The sequence below is a fragment of the Rattus norvegicus genome, chromosome 14 (genome assembly GCF_021556685.1).
Source record: "Rattus norvegicus strain SHRSP/BbbUtx chromosome 14, alternate assembly SHRSP_T2T, whole genome shotgun sequence".
NCBI lineage: Eukaryota > Metazoa > Chordata > Mammalia > Rodentia > Muridae > Rattus > Rattus norvegicus.
The window spans coordinates 19,582,815-19,600,975 of record NC_141547.1 but is presented as its reverse complement, the minus strand read 5'-3'; the positions used below and the strand labels follow the sequence as shown (position 1 = coordinate 19,600,975).

Sequence of the window (18,161 nt, the reverse complement as noted above, 5' to 3'; positions counted from 1 at the left end):
ACACCAAACATCATACAAAAATCCATCAACACACTGGCCTCCGCATAAGCTGCTCACAGACAGAGTAGCCACACAATTGATGGCCCTGAAATAGGATACATTTCACAGTGAAGGGAGTCACTGATGCTTTCATGAGACAGCAGGTGTAAACTAGTACTGCCTACAGTGAGCCCAGACTATGGCTACTCTGACATGGCACCCCTTGTGATGACAGATCTATAAACGGATAGAAAGCTCTCAAGGTTAAAAAAGGGGAGGGAGCAAGAATGTGGAAACCTAAGTCTCTTGCTTCTGTAATTTGTGTCCTCTCGACCTGCTGCCATATTTCTCACTTTGGCTGTTATTATAGTTCAATGGATACATACACCACATGGTCAAGGAACCCAAATGACACAATCACTTTACCACCTGCAGAAAAGCACTTCGTCTCTGGCATACCAGGAATTATTTTCACAAGGAAGCACCTCACGTACATGCTGTTATCTTCGTGCCAGCGCTGGCCATAGATCACATAATGCTGCAGATGCTACTAACATACTGATGCTTTCTGTGTCCTAATATCCATATGATAATAGAGCTTACTTTATAGACACCCTTTACTTTGCCATATCCTACTCCAAATGTTTATTTAGCCTTCTGAGACACACAATATGTGGTTATGCTGCCTTCAACACACAGTCCAAGTGCTACTGGACTTTTTATGCTTCCTGTAGGTAGCATAAGAAATAGCAGCTTGCTGACATCCTCAGCTATTCCAACATGCCTCAGAAGACAAGATCATTAGAAATGTTATTGTCCCATAAACTTCTACAGGGTTATGTGGGGTTAAGTTCCACCTGAAGCTTGCTACTTTATGTTAATTGAATGCTGTGACACTGGTTCAATGACCTGGGTAGTCACAATGCCTTATAAGATATAAGTAACCAAGGACTCTCAGGTCTGTATTATAATAGACTTCAGTTTATCTAGTCATACAGTAAATCACAAACTAGTATTGCTCTTGCTTTTTAAAAGCAAATTGATTCTAACATTTCAAGTGAATGGAATGGAAAGAAAGTGTTTACTAGATCAATAATTACATATCAAGTTCCACCCAGAAAAGGAATATGGAACTAATATCACTAGTTGAATGGGTTCACAATAGTCTACTTTAAAGCCCCATGACACATTGTGCTCTTGCACAATTCTCAAGCAGGTTAGTTAAAAGCAGAGGTGATGGGACCCCTATCCAGAAGCTTCGTTCCAGTTAATAGTTCATACCATTAGGGTTCATGGCTGGTGGAGGAAGAATGGAAGAATACTGCTCGTGAGCAAGTGTGACTATTAATACCATATACTATGAAACTGAGTAAGTAACTGTATGATAGATCCATTGAACCTGCTGTTAGATACATTTGGAACAAAAATCTCATTGCTCATCTGATTTCTAGAAGCATCGATTAATAAACTACCACTGATTTTCAGATCATAAACCACTACATCATAGTCCCCCATAAGCCTGAAGTCTAGATATCTCTCTTCATTAACAACAGCCTAGGGGCTGGGGATTTAGCTCAGTGGTAGAGCGCTTACCTAGGAAGCGCAAGGCCCTGGGTTCGGTCCCCAGCTCCGAAAAAAAAAGAACCAAAAAAAAAAAAAAAAACAACAGCCTAAATGGTCTCCCCAGTAAAATGCCTCAAGTACTTCCACTGAAAGCTTAAGGAAATATAAATGGTATACACATGTAGTCATAATACAAGGTCATGCTTCACAGGGGCTCCAGGGTTAGGAACTAAAATAAGGAACCATGAATGACACAATAAGTTCAGTCAGTAGTCAATCACAGAAAAAGACACGTGGTATGCACTCATTGATAAGTGGATATTAGCCAAAAAGCTCGAATTACCCTAGATGCAATCCACAGACCACAGGAAGCTCAAGAAGAAGGATGACTAAAATGCAGATGCTCCCACTCCTTGTTAAAAGGGGGAAAAATATCCTTAGGAGGGGATATGGAAGTAAAGTTTAGAGCAGCGACTCAAGGAATGGCCACTCAGAGCCTGACACACATGTGGCCCATATATATACAGCCACCAAAGCTAGAAACGATTGACGAAGCTAGAAAGTGCATGCTGAAAGGGACTGGATATAGATCTCTCCTGAGAGACACATCCAGAGCATGTCCAATACAGAGGTCAATGCTAGCAGCAAACCACCGAATTGAGAATAGGACCCCCTTGCGGGGAATTAGAGAAAGTATTGAAAGAGGTGAAGGAGCTTGCAACCCCATAAGAACAACAATGCCAATAACCAGAGCTTCCAGGGACTAAACCACTACCGAAAGACTATACATGGACTGACCCAGGGCTCCAACTGCATATGTGGCAGAGAATAGCCTTGTTGGGGCACCAGGGGAAGGGGAAGCCCTTGGTCCTGCCAAGGTTGGACCCACAGTGCAGGGGAATATGGGGGGCGGGCAATAAGGGGATGTATGGGGGAATACCCTATGGGGAGGGGGAAGAGGAGAGGATGGGGACTTATGGACAGGAAACCAGGAAGGGGAATAACCTTTGAAATGTAAGTAAAGAAATATATCTAATAAAAAAATTTTTTAAAAAGTTCAGTCAGACTGGAGGATCTTAGAATTATTTAATACTTTTTAAATTTTTGAGGTTATAATATAATTACATCATTCCCTCCATCCCTTTCTTTCCTCTATCTCTCCCATGATCCCATACGCCCTGTTGTTCTCTTTAAAATGCATAGCCTCTTTTTTGTTAATTGTTGTTCTGTGTGTGTGCGCACACATATGTGTGGGTATGTGTTGTGTGTTTGCATGTATGTGCACATGTGTGAGCACTGTGTGCGTGCGTGTGTGTGCATGTGTGTGTGCATGTGTGTGTCTGTGTGTATGTGTGTTTCTGTGTGTGTGTCTTTGTGTGTCTGTGTGTGTGTGTGTGTGTGTGCTTAAATATATAAATACAAGTTACTTGACCCACATGTTACTTGCATCTCTAGATTTTCTGACTGACCAGTTCAGTCTCTCTGGGGAGTACTATCTCTCCCCCTCTCAGCATCCTTAGCTGTCTGTAGTTCTCTGTCTTCACCTGTTCTTTGACTCTTGAGGCCTCATGAGCTTCCCCCTATCCACTTTAACATTGATGCCATCAATGTTCTGATCCTGTTTAGGCAGCCATCCTGGTGAGACTTCATGGGTATAGCTGCTGACATACTATGAAATACAATCTCATAGCAAATCCCCTGTTACCATGGATCTTTCAATCTCTCTGCCCCTCTTCTACAATAAACCCTGAGCCTTTGGTGCAAGGTTGTTCTTTGGAGGTATCAGTTGGTACTAGGCTCCACAACTCTGCCACAGTAATCCCACTCTATGGCAAAGAGAAGTTTCTTTGACGAGGGGTAAACTACACATATCCCACTAAACACTGGAAAGAGATGTTGATCCTAGAATTCTTATGTGGAGCAAAAACTTAACAAAAAATACCCATCTACTTTTTTGCTAAAGCCCTATGTTCATCTAGTAACAGCACAGAACACCTAGTATCATCATCAAAAATCCTGATGAGCACTAATTTGTATAGTTTATTGTGGTCAGATCATCTTCTGGGTCTCTGAGAGATAAACTTTGTTGTCTATCTGCTGTTCCTAATACTTATTTTTCCCACTGAAAACTAAAAGCAGCTGCTTTAGTTACATTTGCTCTATGGAGAATAGAACCACAGAGCTCATTTCTAACACTTTCAAAAAGAGTGTTTACTGGAATCTTCTAGACGGATGAATCAGACTGGTAAATATAGTATCTCATTATACTAGTGCCTGTTGCAGCATAAAGACAATTTTTGTAACATTTTAATAGCATTGTTTAACTTATATCAGATGACATCAGTTTTCCATTTACAGGTGCAAAGAAGAGGCATCTTTTAAGACTTCTCTTGTTAAGTGTTTAGATAAAAGTAAACTATAGTACACAATGGAGTACTACTCAGAGATTAAAAAACAATGACTACATGAAATTCTTAGGCAAATGGATGAAACTAGAAAATATCATCCTGAGTAAGGTAACCCAGTCACAAAAGAACACACGTGGTATGCACTCACTGATAAGTGGATATTGGCCCAAAAGCTTGGACTACCTAAGAAAAAAATTCACAGACCACATGAAGTTCAAGAAGAAGGAAGACCAAAATGTGGATGCTTCAATCCTTCTTAGAAGGGAGAACAAAATACTCATGGGAGGAAATAGTGGGACAAAGAGTGGATCAGGGACTGATGGAAAGGTCATCCAGAGACTTCCCCACCTAGGGATCCATCCCATATGCAGCCACCAAACCCAGTCACTATTGCCCATGCCAAAAAGTGCTTGCTGACAGGAGCCTGATATCTTCTGAGAGACTTTTACAGAGCCTTACTGATAAAGATGAAGATGTTGCAGCTAACCATCAGACTGAGCACAGGGACCTCAATGGAGGAGTTAGAGAAAGGACTGAAGGAGCTGAAGGGATTTGCAACCCCATAGGAAGAACAATAATACCAACACCAGAGCTCCTAGGGACTAAACCATCCACCAGAGTACACATGGAGCAACCCACTTATCCAGCTGCATATGTAGCAGCTTGTCAGTCATCAATGGGAGTAGAGCCCTAGGTTTTGTGAAGGGTCATTTCCCCAATGTAGGGAACGCCCAGGTGTTGAAGTGGGAGTTGGTGGATGGGAGGGGGAGCATCCTCACAGAAGCAGGGGGAGAGAGAAGGGGATGGGAGGGAGAAAAGGGATAACATTTGAAATGTAAACACATAAAATATCCAATAAAAAATAAATAAATAAAATAAACTACAGTGAGTTAGTGGGCAACGTTATTACAAACATGAATCATCTAGGGGAAAATAGAGAACTAATTCCACCTAACCTTTTATGTGTGACAAAGCTCACGCTCAGAAGAAAGATGTCTTCTTTCATGTCCTAGCTGCTTTGAAAGGTCAGTGCTATCTCACACCTGTTCCACACAGAATCAAAGCATAGATTGTCTAGAGATGCTAATGGAAGTTGTGAATGACCTTCTTCAAAAACTAAATGGAAAGAAGTCACAAGATCCTGTCTACAATTTCACTTATTGCTCTTATGACTTAAAATCCATCCTTGGATTAAGATTAATAAATGTTAATATAATTGTTTAAACACCTACCAGTGTGGGGTACACATGAGATGAAATATTCAAACTGACCCAGATTGAGTGCTTAAATTTCAGTAGAAGTTAGAATACTCTCTTCACAATAAACAAGTCTGAAAACACAAAAGCTGTGAATTCCATATGAGCTTCTCTTTACTTCAAAACTGCTCAGCACTAAGCCCTCCTGGTGGTTCACGCCTGCAATCCAGCACTCAGAAGGCGGAGGAGGGAGGGTTTCTGCAGATACAAACCCACCCTGGGCCACAGCAAGGCCTTGCCTCAAAAACCCAAAACTGTTGTGCACTAAAAGATGGCATTCTATAGACAGTATGGCTGCCAGTCAAATGGCATCAACGGACAGACAGGGCTCCATCTGGCAAAGGGAGACCAAACCACAAGTGTACATGGCTGCTTTCTTGCATAAACGTAAGAGACAGAGAAGACAGAAGAAGCAACGGCAGCCATAGTGCACAGAAGCCAGACATGAGAAACAAAGATCCCTCGTCTGAGAAATGATCATTATCATGCTGTCTGCCACAATGCCTTTGCTGATGCCTTCAGCTCACTCTCTGAGCTTTCATCTTCCCCAGGCTCAGGCTCAGCAGCTTTCTACCCAGAGACTCCTCTAACAACCAGTTTGAAAATGACTTAAAGACAAGCTGTAGTGAGCACAGTGAAGGAAATAACTGTGGGCTTTCCATGGCAGATGGGCATTCACATTCTAATTTATTCACAGCCAGACATGGATGAGTGTTAAAGATATGCTTTGGGAAAACTAACATTAAAAAGGTCAACCCTGGAGTTACATGTCTAGCACATTTTAGATATCATTTTTTATGGCTTCTCCAGACACGAAACAAGGATTCCCAAAAGACAGAAACAGGAGAATGTCTATGATGGTGAGGTACTGTTACTGCTCCAAATAGGGAAAATGGAAGAGAAAAAGGAAGAAGAGAAGAGAAAGAAGAAGAGGGAGAGGAAGGGAGGGGAGGGCAGGGGAAGGGACAGAGAGAGGAGAAGAGATTGACTGATTATTATCTGGGCTAAGACTTTACCTACCAATACCTAAATACTTCCATGCCACCATAAAAACAATACAGCTCACCCTTTCCCAGCACACTTGGAAAGATTTGTGTCTCCTTTCTTGGTTTTGTACTGTCTGCATCAAGCATGGCTTTTGTGGAGATACCATGATCTTCTAAGGACTGATGTCTAGTTTCTCTTACTGTTCTGGAAAATACGTTTGTTCAGTAAGGATTCCAAGGGGTTGGGGATTTAGCTCAGTGGTAGAGCGCTTGCCTAGCAAGCGCAAGGCCCTGGGTTCGGTCCCCAGCTCCGAAAAAAAGAGAAAAAAAATAAGGATTCTAGAGACTGCCATGCGCCACACACTATGCCAGGCATTAGGGAGAGTAATATACAAAATCCCAGTCTGTAGCTCACCTCAGGTCACCACAGTCTGTAGTTCACCTCAGGTCACCACAGTCTGTAGCTCACCTCAGGTCACCACAGTCTGTAGCTCACCTCAGGTCACCACAGTCTGTAGCTCACCTCAGGTCACCACAGTCTGTAGCTCACCTCAGGTCACCACAGTCTGTAGCTCACCCTCAGGTCACCATAAGCTTACTGAAAACTAAAGTGAAATGAGAGGAGACTGGACATCAGATGACTAGAGAAAACTCTGAGGAGTTGATATTTGAATATGATGACTCCATAACAGAAATTCCTGAAACCAGTAGCAAAATGTCAAACATACACATTTTGTAAAGAATGCTAAATAAAGACGTCCTTACAATTTCAGCCAGAACAATTACATGCCAGAGTGGTGTCTGCAACCTAAACCTGGCACTGCCCTAACTCCTGGCACACCCTGAAGTACCTTCCTGGTAGTGGTGTGGTACCAATGGGAGAAAACACACTGAGCAACTTAACCTTGACTCCAACCTATTTCATTTCAGCTTGAAAAAGACATAAAGAGTGAGCAAGAACCATTGTACTGGTTCTCAGTTCTGCCCTTCTTGGCTGGTGCCAAACTTTCTGTTCCACAGCTTCCACATCTAAAAACAAGACAATAGCATAACTCGATAGGGATTGGTTTGACAGTAGAACTAAATCCCAGAATTGAGGAGCTGGAAACAGGAGGATCGGGAGTCTAAGGTCAGCCTTGGATATATGCTAAAATTAATCCAGCTACATGAGACTTTGTCTCAAACAGCAATAACAAAAACAGTAATAATAACAATGACAAGAAGAGGAAGAGGAGGAAGAGGAAGAGGAAGAAGAGGAAGAGGGAGAGGAGGAGGAAGAAGAGGAGGAGAATCTACCATCCAAAATTAAATAATAAAATTCAACATCTAAGGGACTCACAATAGTGATTTATAAATATCAAGAGCTCATCAAGTGTGGCATAGTGACACATGCCTATAATCCCAGGCCTCAGAAGGCAGAAGCAGGCAAACCTCTGTGAGTTCAAGGCTAGCCTGGACTATAAAGCAAAGACAGCCATGGATACACAGGGAAACTATGTCTTGTAAAACAAACAAAATAATAACAAAGAATTTGTCAAATAACAAGTATGGTTGTGGGTGTTTTGTTTTGTTTTGTTTTGTTTTGTTTTGTTTTGTTGAGACAGAATCTCATTCTGCAGCCCTGGGTGGCCTGGAACTTACATTATAGATAAGACTAGCTCCAAACACACAGAAATCCACCTGCCTCTGCTGGTATTAAAGGTATGAACCACAACACCTGGATATGACTTTAGCTTTTAAAGCTAGTTAAACATACGATATCTTTTGTTACACTTGTAAAAATATTCTATATGCAATACCTGAGTTTAAAATTCATTCTCATAGTGTGCAAGCTCTTTGATGGCAGATAGCATTTATATTCAATTCATTCTCCCCAGCCCTAGAACAGCTCAACAAATTTTAATTAAGCACACATTTCCCATAATCATTGAAAAACAAATCTAGTAAAACTTTTCCTAGTAAAACTTCCCAATGAACACTGACTCAATTAAGGCTGTAACTTAGAACTCACAATCTGTTCTCACAAAGCGAAGTTTATGGCACGTCTAACCTAGCTATGTCTTGTAGAACTGTCTTCTAAATGCATATAATCGCTACTTCACGATTCCATAATCACCTACCATAGCAAGAAAATTCTGTCACACTGATGCGAGTGAGCTATATTTGTTCAGCTAAGACATTTTTGACACCTGCCAAGTCTAGGGACTCTGCATCCACTAGAGAAAGTGGACATTATAATCAATGTTAACACCAAGATTAGGACATAATGCCTGTGGACACACGGAGGACAGAAAGACTGGCTCTGCCAAGAAAGAAAAGAAAAGTTTCACAGTGAATTGAATTTTTAGACTGCCTCTTAAAAAATAGGGAAGAATTTTTCCAAGCAGAAAAATTAATAGGGAAGTTATACATTCGTAAATCATTCATACAGATAGACAAATATGTAAAAGATCTGAAGAACCTGAAGAATACAACACTATGACATATATGCCAGGATGTCAGGGGAGACTGCATATTGGTGTGTTGATAAAATAGGGGAAGGTGATAGTGAACTTGTGTAGCCAGCAAAGATGTATGCAGTGTTCTCTACCTTCCAGAGGAACATCATAGGCTACAGAATCATACCTGGAGTGTGGGAAAGTAATCAGACACATGTAGCATGAAATGGAACATAGTGGAAACATGAACCCAGGTAGAACTATCTTCCATGTCCGTGTCTTTTTTTTTAAATATTTTTGTAAATTTCACATGAGTACAGTATTTACATCATTTTCACCCTTCGCTCTAAGTTCTCCCATGTCCCCATTCTGCTCCCTCTAAAGTATATGACCTCTTCTTCTATATTTATTATTGCTACATATACACATACACACACAAACTTACCATGCCCATTTCATGTTTTTTTCTATGAACATGTGTTTAAGGCTGATACATTGGGATTAGAATGAACTATTGGGGACTCAATCCTGGAGGAAACAGATTTTCCCTGAGAGAGCCCAATAACCATTGCTTTATGCAATCTCCCTGTCCACATTAGCATGTCAACTAGTTATTGTTTGAAGCAGGCATATTGCTGAGATTTCATGAACACATTCACCCTGCTGTGCCTAGATCTATCCTACAACATGTATCACAGTCTTTCTAACCTCTCTTCCATGATATTCCCTGAGCCTTAGGAGTGGGGTGGTGTTGTAAATGTACCAGTTGGGACTAGATACCCTACAGTCACTGACTCATTGCATTTTGAATGGTTGTGAATCTGCCTCCATCTGCTGCAAAAAAAAAAAAGTAGCTTTTGTTGATAAGGGATAACAGTTACTTATCTGTGAGTATAGGAATAAGTAGTAGAATGTAGTCAGGGGTTTTACTAGTTTAGGTAAATGGCAGTAGCTGGTGCTCTTCAGACATGGGTATTCTACAGTACTAAGTATGAATTCTCCCTATTGAATGAGCCTTAAGTCCAATTAGACAGCTGTTTATTACCCCCAGGATATAAGTGCCACCATTGCACTACAGAAGATATCTTGTGATGGGAGTCATTGTACTCTTTAGACTTCATATATATGTGGGTAGAACTATTGATTGTTCTTCTTCCTTGGCATATCACATGGCACCTACAGATACTATGAGAGTTAGTCAGTCTTTGTAGAAGAAACTTTCGGGTCAATTCCAATCCAGTTCCTCCAAGTTCTGTGTCCAAAGATAAGATGTCTTCATCAATAGGACCCATTATCCATGACGTGTGTGTGTGTGTGTGTGTGAGAGAGAGAGAGAGAGAGAGAGAGAGACAGAGGAAGAGAGAGAGAGAGAGAGAGAGAGAGAGAGAGAGAGAGAGATCCTCATTGTTGTTTGTTCTATCTCTATCTCTTGTTCTCTTTTTTTCTCCCACTACTATTATTTGGGATTACGAGACTCCAATGTGAAATATGAAATCAATTGTTAAGATTAGCTCAAAACAAAATACCTCATGTGAAAAATGACCAATACACTGATAATCAATGCCTTCAAATCTAACTTTAACCAACTATAGATACCATGGAAAATCGACTCATCCAGAATGATGGAGAATGATGGCACATACCCTTAAACCCAGCATTCAGGAAGCAAAACCAGGCTGACTTCTATGAGTTTGCAGGCAAGCCTGAACTACATCATGAGACACTCTCTCTGTCTCTCTCTGTGTCTCTCTGTCTCTCTGTCTCTCTGTCTCTCTCTCTCCCTCTGTCTCTCTCTCTCTCTCTCTCTCTCACACACACACACACACACACACATATATATATATATACACACACACACATATGTGTGTGTACATACTTTAGTTCCCATATCTATTCAATAAGAAAGTTTGATTTCCATGTACTTAATGGCACACATATTTCTTGACCACCTACTAAATACAGCAATGAGTATGACAAGCAAAATTTCCTACCTTTATAGAGCTTATATTGTGGTAAAAAGACAATCAAGTTTAAATTAGGAAATATGTGTGAGCTGGTGATGAGTGAGATGGAGAAACATAATGCAGGAAGGAAGGGTAGGAAGGGTGGGTGACAAGGGAGTACTTCACAAATGGCTGAAAGTCCTAGAACAGAAGCAAGTCTGGTCTGATCCATATAAAACAGTGAGGTCTATGAAGCTGGAGAACAAAAGGACCCTAGTTTAGGGGCTGGAGATCAGAGGGATAGGGTCAGATCATACAAGGCCCTGTGGAACCACAGGGACTGCCTTCAAGTCAAGCCGTGATGAGGAGCCACTGGAAGAGAACTACAGTCCAACTTACACATCGGAAGCATCATTATCTGCTAAGTTGAAAAGATGTGAGGAGGGACAAGAAACAGTGGCAATGTTCTAGGCCATAGTGGATGGATGAGTGTAAAGTGGTCTCATTCTGTGTCTGTCTTCACAGTAGAGCTGACCAGATTACCTGAGTTAAGGACTATCCCAAGAATTTAGGCATATAGAACCAGAGGAATCAGGACATGACTGTAAAACTCCAAGTGTCTATGTTTTGTCAATTTTTTTCTTTCTTTGTGGTAGAGACTTCTATTTATTTAGAAACAAGGTTGATAAGAACTAAAAGTATTTACTGTCTTGTAAATCATTTCCTGTCTTCAGAAAACTTTAGAAGAAAGGAAAGGTTATGGTAAAAATCCTTTCTTAAAAATCCTACAAAAAGATGTGGCTAAAGAGATGGCTCAGCAGTGAAGAGAGCTGGCTGCTTCCAGATAACTCTAATTTGACTCCAACATTGACTCTGGTGCCTGCCATAGGATCTCATACTCTCTTCCAGCTTCCTCAAATGTACACACACATGCACACACACACACACACACACACACACACACACACACACACACATACACACACACACACACACACACAGAGAGAGAGAGAGAGAGAGAGAGAGAGAGAGAGAGAGAGCATATACTTATACAGACATAAAACTTTTTAAAAACACACCCAAAGAAAAATGGTCACTTATTTCAAAGTCTCAATCTTTTTCCAATTACTTATTTTTTGATTTTCAATTGTGCTGTGTTCCTTTATGTCATATTAATAAGCAGATGTTGAATTGCCCGTGCAGTTCTCATCTTCAAAACAACCTTGTCATAAGAGGAAGAGGCAAGATATGTCCAGAACTGGGAAGCCCTTGCTGGTAGCACTTAGAGTTCCTAACTCTAATGCTGCTCTTTGTGTTGTCTGCATTCACATACGCCTGGGATGAAGGCTTCAGGGCAATAAAGGAATGCTGACAGGTCTCAGAGCAAATCCACTCACTGTGCATCCTGACCTCCATGTATTTGAAACATAGCACTCCAGCTCTACTTACTGCTCAGTTGTGAGGAAGATGCAGTATGTTTGGTCTATAAAATCTTAGAGTCAACATACTTAGTAAAGGTGATTTATGATAGTCATTCTCTGAATGGGTAGAATGGAGCCTGGGCTGTATGTGTCTTTTCAATATAGACAGTCTGTAGAATGCTAACATTTCTGGAAAAAGTGATTAGGTGTTGTCTGGGGAGAGATGACGTAAAAGACTAAATGAGCTTCAACCTATTCAATCATCTAGTCTGCTCTAACAGTTCATTTAGAAGTTGACTTCGTCTTGCCTGGCACACAGCATACCCCCAATACTGAATGTTGTTTTCTGTACCAAGAAAAGCAAAGCTTTTCACTTTTTCACTTGCCACTGGGTTGTTAAACATCTTTAATTTATGTCAGTATTTGGAACTGAGATTGTACAAACACATGTCATGAAAGTTCACAGCCTACTTCATCTTCATCCAGGAAATCTTTACACAACCCTAGAAGTTGTGTCCTGATGCCACTCATAAAAACATACACACTGTGTATGTATATTTGGTGTGTGTGTGTGTGTGTGTGTGTGTGTGTGTGTGTGTGTGTGTGTACAGAAAGAAACACAGACAGAGAATGAAATGGCTAAGTGCGAGCAGATCTGATCCAAATCCCTTATTCCAGTACTTAGCCTTACACAAGCTATTTAACTTCATTAAGATTGCATTTTTTTCAACAGTGACATGTTGCCGGTAAATCACAGTGCATATTTGGCAGTGTCTTTATGAATACTAAACGAGTTGTTAATGGCACTAAGCAGCGCCTAACACACGGTACAGAAAGGCAGCATTTTTACACACCCCAAGCTGCTTGCACTGTGGAGAGAAGAGCACCTAGGAATATCTGTTCTCACTACTGTCTGCTTTCATTTCATTTCTGATTTATATTTCTACTCTCAAAAACATTTATTTGTTCATGGTTAGCAATGGACATGAGCCCAATAGAATTAGAAGGCGGCATAAGAATCTCATGAAACTTCCCCACATTTAGTTAAGACAGGTATTTTCCCACGTCCATTCACGTCATGATTCTTCTAGAGTCCAATAGCACTGCAAGGACCCTGGGCACTTGAGGAAGCGGAGCCCAGGACCTGGGGTTTGGATTTAATAAGACATCCTTTTGTGATTTCCATCCACCTTCAGTACACAGTTCACACACTGCCAGCCATCCTCCCTCGGGGAAAGCTTCCAGGGATGGCCCTTCTTCTGCCCAACTCTCAATGCCTATTCACCTGGCCTGTGACCCAAAGACACAGTGAGCAGACACCTGAAACATAAACACTAAAGGTGGCCAGTGTCCAGATCACACGCCATTATGGAGGTGCCATTACGGAGACGCCGTTACCGAGGCGCCATTACGGAGGTGCCTCCAGACATCAGGAGCGCGCCTCTCTGCATAGTGTGGTATTTGTAGCACTTATCACCTCCTTCAAATTTACTACAGTTTCTTCTTATCAAAACATACATTCAAAATAAAAATATACAAAAAAAATACAAAAAACATATACTGATTTCTTACATAGCCTTCTGTTCTTTTTATTAAAGAGAAATCTTAAGGTTTTGCTAGTTTAGAACTCACATGCTCTATATCCACTGTTCATCTAAGCATCAAATACAACTCTAGTTTCCTAATAACTGGAGTGAATGGGAAGCACAATGGCACACACTTTTAAACCAATGAGAAAAACACTACAGCAAAAGTATGGGAAAGTGATCAAGTATATTGATCCCATAATGAGATGGCATCACAACTACGCATATGAACTGTAAACAGTAAAGAAATACTGAATCCATGTGGGATGCTTACTGAGTCAAGGGCTGCTTCTGGCACTCAGTACATCCAATCCCATGCCCTGTGAGCTTAGGCACTGAGTTACATTATCTCCTCGTAATGGAGAGAGAATATGGCAAACACACTGCACTTCTTAAGCTGACCGTGAATATATATACATAAGAGAGATGACTGCTCAGAGTTTCACAAAGTAACTACTACCTTTGAGGGCGGTCCAAATAAATAACTACCCTCCAGCAGTTAGTCCTGGCTGCCCTGGGCCATGTCCTCCTTGTGAACCAAATGTTGAATTTAAATAAGACAAAATCTGAAATGCTGTCCAGATCCTTGGCTGATCTTTTATAGGTCTCTTGTTGTGATAGTGGTTTATTCTGTCTGTCAGTCTGTGTGTTGTTTGTTGAGAAAGACTCTGGCTGCAAACTCATAGTATTCCTCCTACTTCACCCTTGTCAGTGCTGGTATAACAGACATGCACTGCCATGGATGGGTTATTTTATTTTGATAAAAAAGTAGTCAGAGTAAAGTGATAAATTATTAAAAATTTTAAGAATGTATCAGTGGTTGTAATAAAGCAATTATTGAGAAACCTATCATTATAATTATAATGTAACATTTATTTACATATAAGATTTATTTAAATTTGATTTTAAATTTGTCTCAAACTCTCAGGAAAACTATTAGAAATTTACTATACTTCATTTGCACATGAAGAAACTGAGGCTTTAAAAGATTAAATCACTTGTCCAAGACTTTAAAACATGAAAATTATAAAATCCAGAATTTAAGCCTAAAGCCAAGTAAACTTCCCATCCTAAGACACTGCAGTAATGGTGGACACTTAAACCAGGACTCTACATGAATATCTTCTGAATGCTTTGTGACATAGAGCACTACTTACAATTTGATTGTGAAAGACAAAGGAAAAGCAACCACCCTCCCTTCCTCTTCCTCCCCCTCTTCCTCTTCCTCCCCCTCCTCTTCTTCCTCCCCCTCCTCTTCTTCCTCCCCCTCCTCTTCTTCCTCCCCCTCCTCCTCTTCCTCCTCCTATTTCTCCTTTCTTCTTCCTTCCTTCTTCTTTCTTCTTCCTATTATAAGGGTGTTTTACACTATAGAAGATCTGGATAACTTCAGGAACAACACAGTGGATATTTAAACATTACTTGACACTACGTTAGAGTGCCAAGTGCTTCTTCATTTAGTGATCCTACACACTCTACCTGTTAAAACAAGATACACAAGTGCAACATGATAGCTGTATTACAGAAAGCGTCTACTTGAAAACTATAACTTTATTACTCTTCGGTCATAAGTAAATCATTAAAAGTTAACATACCTCCACAAAAGTGCCTAGGGATATTGATGAGTCAATCACTGGTTACTAATTGCATTGTATATTATTTCATTTATTCTTTAAAAGAAACTTAGGGGTCATTTAATATTACCCCCATTTTACGCAACAAAAAAAATCAAACAAATTTCTAATGGTAAGCATACATTTCGGGACGGTAACTCAAAATCTAGTGGTATTCACCATATCCAAAAGTATTAAGTCAAAAGACTCTTCTGCTCCCAGTAACTTAAAATCTAAATCAGTTGGGGATGGTGACACACAACTTTAATGCCAACACTCAGGTTGCAAAGGCAAGTAGATCTTGGTGAGTTCAAAGCCAGCCTGGTCCACATACTGAGATCCGGGAAAGCCAGGGATACATTGTGAGACCCTATCTCAAACAAGCATATCAACCTAGAGAATCTAAACAAACAGAGACAAAGAGAAGGATAGTGTTCTCTTTTGTGGGGAGGAGGATACTTAAACACAAATGCACAAATTCTGGTCCCAGACTAAGAAGAGTCTTTTTAATGAGAATTAAATTAAATCCTGAATAACAAAAAACAGAAACAGATATACATAATAAAACAAATTTTAAGCCACATTATAAAACATGTTCACAGCAGTTGTAATTGCTTGGAGAGAAAAATAATTATAAAATAAGAAATAATGAATGGAGTAAATGGAGAAAAGTTACAGCCTGGTTCCCAAATAATTTATAGAGTTAGGCACATTTTTAAGTTTCTGTGGGGGGAGGTTGAAGAAAAAAAAGAATTCGTTATTTTTCATAATCTAATTCTATCCCACTAAGTGGATAGATTGGATTTTCATGATCAACACCCAACACTGTAGCACAAACAACTAATATAAGCAAGCAAACAACAGTCATTTTGTGACAACACCTAGTAAGTAACCAAAGCATTTATAAAAATCACGACATCTCACCCCAGGTTCAAAACCCATGCATTTACGTAAACATAGGCTTTTCCCTTCTGAAACAGAACACATCCTCAAAGGCTGGGAGGAAGGAAGGTAAACTGAGAAAGCAATCAAGAACAGGATTTGGTAGCTCCCAGTAGCCTATCTATTAAAGCCAAAATAAAGTATAGGATTTTGTGGGAAGCACATGGATAGCTCAAGGCTGTCAATACCGTGATTCATATTCCATCCCCACTGCTGCTAAGTGACCTACCTTTTGCAAATTCATGTCAACGTAAACAGTGCTATACTTGCTACTTGATTACTATAGAATCAAACAAGGGCAGCCTGACACTGATGGCTGCCTTTATCAGATACACCTTGGAAAATCTTGCATAAATACAGATTGTAAAGTATTTCTAATTCACTCAAACGGTCTTTAGGTTCTTTCTAACAATATCCTATTCTTTGTATCACTAAACTTTGGAACTAGGGTCCCTAAAAACTGCAGTGTTGTATGGCCCGAGATGAGACATTGCACTTCCCATGCCTTGGAAGAATGGTAAATGCATAACCACTTGGTAGAGAGAGACATAAGTAGGAGACAGTGGCAGGAGTTGGACATCAACTCACCTGTAAAACATTCAACCCAAACTGTCCTGCCTGCAAGATGCACAGGGATAGAGATGGAGCAGAGAGAGAGAGAACAGCCAACCAATGCCTGGCCCAACTGCGGGCCCATCCCATGGGAAAGAGCCAACCCCTGACATTATTAATGATACTGTGCTATGTTTGCGGACAAGAACCTAGCATAACTGTCTCCTGAGAGACTTCATCCAGCATTGGATGGAAACAGATGCAGAGACCCACAACCAAACATCGGGCAGAGCTCTGGGAGTCTTGTGGAAAAGGAGGGGATAGGATTGAGCAAGCTGGAGGGGTCAAAGACACTACAAGAAGACCTACGGAGTCCATTAACCTGGACCCATGGGGGCTCACAGAGACTGAACCACCAACCAAAGAGCATGAAGTTGCTGGACCTAGGCCCCCTACACATCTGTAGCAGATGTGCTGCTTGGTTTTCATGTGGGTTGCTCAACGATCGAAGCGGAGGCTGTATCTGTTGCCTGCCATTGGATCTCTTTCTCCTAGCTGGACCGCCTAGTTGGACCTTAGTGGGAGAGGGTGTTCTTAGTCCTGCTGCAACTTATCCCAGGGAAGGGTGTTACCCAAGAGAGGCTTCCCCTTCTCCTCAGAGAAGGGGGTAATGGGAGAAGGGATTTGTGAGGGTAGGATTGGAGAAGAGGAGGGAGGGGGCTACAATCAGGATGTAAATTGAATACATAAATGAATTAATGGAAAAAGAAGAAGTAGGAGAGCTTTTGGCAGCAAACTTAGTTCTCCATTTTTTTAATGACAGCATTAAACTAAGCAAACACACTATGACCAATATCTTCTATTAGAAAGACCAGAGTAACCCAGGTCAACCAAAAATGCAAAGCTTGCTCTGTCAGTAAAAAGGAAAATTAAGTTTATTTAGAAGGGAAGTCTTTGATCATGATGTAAAGTGAATAAATAAATAATGAAAAATAAAGAAGGAAACTAAAAACAAAAAAGGAAAGTCTATTTTATAAAAAATCATGCTGTTGAAAAAATAATAATCACAACTCCAAGTGAATTCCTCAACTACAGCTTTTCCAACATTGTATCATCATAAGCATCTGAGAGGTACTTGTCATTTTGGCCAGCTCCTCTAAAATTCTAAATCCCCAACAACGAAGCTACATCTGATTTTTAAAGGGAACTATACCCTAGGCTTTTATATAATACACAGTAAATAACTGCATTGGTTATAGATATAACCTCTGGTTTAATTACATATTAACTCTATATCAACTAGATCTATATTATTCCAAAACCTTTTGATGGTGGACAGTGATTTATGTCAGTAGCATATAGTTAATAGTCACTTTTGTTCCCAAAATATATTTGTATAAATGAAGTTTCTTTACTTCAAAGCACAAATTCACAGGGAAAGCGCCTTCTAAATCTTCCTGCTGTAAGCTTGTTTTCT

General features: G+C 40.4%; 1 long non-coding RNA gene across 4 annotated transcripts in view; it reads right to left on the bottom strand.

Annotated features, from left to right (window-relative positions):
- Positions 1-18,161, bottom strand: part of LOC148001262 (uncharacterized) — a 206,613-nt gene that overhangs the window by 156,177 nt on the left and 32,275 nt on the right. The gene's annotated exons all lie outside the window — the stretch shown is intronic.